Source organism: Heterocephalus glaber, unplaced genomic scaffold (genome assembly GCF_053883595.1).
Source record: "Heterocephalus glaber isolate CG9 unplaced genomic scaffold, H.glaber_assembly_v1.0 deba00000331, whole genome shotgun sequence".
NCBI classification, from domain to species: domain Eukaryota; kingdom Metazoa; phylum Chordata; class Mammalia; order Rodentia; family Bathyergidae; genus Heterocephalus; species Heterocephalus glaber.
The window spans coordinates 753,179-756,193 of NW_028258142.1; positions in this window are offsets into that span (position 1 = coordinate 753,179).

Consider the following 3,015-nt stretch of genomic DNA (forward strand, 5'->3'; position numbering starts at 1 on the left):
TATTATTTTTTTTGCTTAAATTCTTTTATTGGTACATTTTAGGTATGTAATACATTTACATTTATCATTGGGTACTTGTGCCTGTACATGATGTACCTTGGTTCTTATTTTTTCCCCATTCCCTGTCCTCCCTTCATGTGCCCCCTGCCCTTCCCTATTTACAATTTTCCCTATTGTCACTTTATTTCCATTTTTTCCTTTTCTCATAATTTTCCCTTTCCCTTCTTTCCTTTCCCCTACCCCTCCCATTGCCCCTACCCCTTTGGATCTTTTCTTCCTATTTCAAATTATCAATTTTTCATTTTAATCATTATTTACACTTTTAGTTTTTCATACCAGAGAAACTATTCGGTATTTGCACATGTGTGTCCTATTTATTTCACTTAAGAGTATGGCCTCAATATGCATCCATTTAGCTATAAATGTTTCTAGTTTCTCATTCTTTATGGCTGAATAGTACTCCATTTTATAAAAAAACACATCTTCTTTATCCAGTTTTCAGTTGATAGGCACTTGGGCTGTTTCCAAGCTTTAGCTATTACAAAGTGTGCTGCTATAAACCTGGGTGCACATATATTGCTGTGGTATGATTCTTTTAATTCTTTTAGGAAGATACCCAGCAGGGGAATAGCTGGGTCAAATGGGACCTCTAGTCCTAGATCTTTGAGGTATCTTCATACTGATTTCCAGAGTGGTTGCACCAGTCTGCACTGCCACCAACAATGGAGAAGGGTTTCTTTCTTCCCACACTCCTACCAGCATTTGTTATTGGTTGATTTCTTGATAGCAGCCATTCTTTCTGGGGTGAGGTGGAATCTCAGCATTGTTTTCATCTGCATCTCTCGAATGACCAGTAATGTTGAACATTTTTTCATGTTTATTTGCTATTTCTACTTCTTTGTGTGAGAAATGTCTGTTCATTTCAGATGCCCATTTTTGAACTGGGTCTTTAAATTTGGGGGGTCTGATTGTTTTCATTTCTTTATATATTCTAGATAGTAGTCTTTTGTCTGAGGTACAGCTACTAAATTTTTTTTTCCCACATTGTAGGTTGTCTCTTAGCTCTGTTGGTGATTTCTCTTGCAGTACGGAAGCTTTTTAATAAGATGAGGCCCCAGTTGTTGATTCTTTGTGCTAGTTCCTGTGCTACTGAGGTTTTGTTCATAAAGTCTTTTCCTATGCCAACTCTCTTTGAGAGTTCTACCTAACTTATCTTCCAGCAAGTTTAGTGTTTCTGTTTTAATACTTAGATCTTTAATCCACTTCAATCTTAGTTTAGTGCATGGTGATAGATAGGGGTCTAGTTTTAATCTTTGGCAGGTTGAAATCCAGTTTTTCCAACACCATTTATTAAATAGGCTATCTTTCCTCCAGTGAGAGTAGTTGGCTCCTTTGTCAAAGACGAGGTGGCTGAGTATGCCTGGAGTTGTTTCTGCATCTTCTAATCTATTCCACTGATCCTCGGGTCTGTTTCTTTGCCAGTACCATGCTGTTTTTATCACAGTGGCTTTGTAGTATAGTTTCAAGTCAGTTATTGTGATACCCCCTGCCATGTCTCTGTTGCCTAGAATTGCTTTTGCTATTCTAGATCTCTTCTGGTTCCAAATGAATTTTTGGATTGTTTTCTCTAGTTCTGTGAAATATGCTGTTGGGATTTCAATGGGGATTGCATTGAATCTGTATAGCAGTTTTGGAAGTATGGCCATTTTCACTATATTGGTTCTTCCTACCCAGGAACAAGGGATATCTTTCCATTTTCTTGTGTCCTCTTTGATCTCTTTTTTCAGAGTGTTGTAGTTCTCAATGTAGAGGCCTTTTGCTTCCTTTGTTAGATTGATTCCTAGATATTTCATTTTTTTGGATGCTATTGTGAAAGGGATTGTTTCCCTAATTTCCCTCTCAGTGAGTCTGTTATTTATGTACAAGAAGGCTGTCATTTTTGAGTGTTGACCTTGTATCCAGCTACTCTACTGAATCTATGAATTAAGTCTAGAAGTCTTTTCATGGAGTTTTTTGCGTCTTCTATGTAGAGTATCATATGGTCAGCAAATAATGACAGCTTAACTTCTTCCTTTCCTATCTTTATTCCTTTTATTTCTTTCTCTTTTCTAATTGCTGTGGCTAATGTTTCCAGAACTATATTGTACAGGAGTGGTGAGAATGGGAATTTTTGGTTTGTTTTGCCATTGATTTCTAGTTTCATTGCACTATATTCTGATAATATGCATGGGTTCAGTTTGATTCTTTTGTATTTATTTAAGCATGATTTATGGCCTAGCATGTGGTCCGTTTTGAAGAAATTTCCAAGTGCTGCTGAGAAAAATGTGTATTCTATTGTGGTAGGATAAAACACTTTGTAGATATCTATTAAATCCATTTACTAGAAGGCGTGGCTCAACTCTGATATTTCTTTTTGTTGTTGTTGTTGTTTTGAGATGAGGTCTCACCATGTAGTTCAGGCTGGCCTTGAACTCACTATGTAGCCCAGGCTGGCCTCAAACTCACAGTGATCATCCTGCCTCGGCCACTTAAGTGCTGGTATTATAGATATGCACCACCATACATGGAAAACTCTGATAATTCTGAGTTGATTTCTTTTGTCTAGTTCATCTGTCTATTTGTGAAAGTGGAGTATTGACCCCCCCACACTATGATTGTGTTGATGTTCATTTGATCTTATATGTGCACTAATAATATGAAGTTTGATGTACTACTACTCACTGCATATACATTTACAATTGTCATCTCTTCCTGTTGAATTGTTCCTTTAACTGATATGTAATGACTTTCTTTGCCTCTCCTCATGTTTTAACTTGAAGTCCACTTTGAATAAAAGATAGCTACCCTGCTTACTTTTGTGTTCCTAATGCACTGAGTATCATTTTTCATCCTTCGATTTTTAGTCTATTAATTTCCTTTTGGATTAGATATATCTGCTGTATGCAGCATACTATTGTAAGACTGCATAACTCTGTAATCATAAAACTCCCCTAGCCCCACCTGTGATTGAATGTG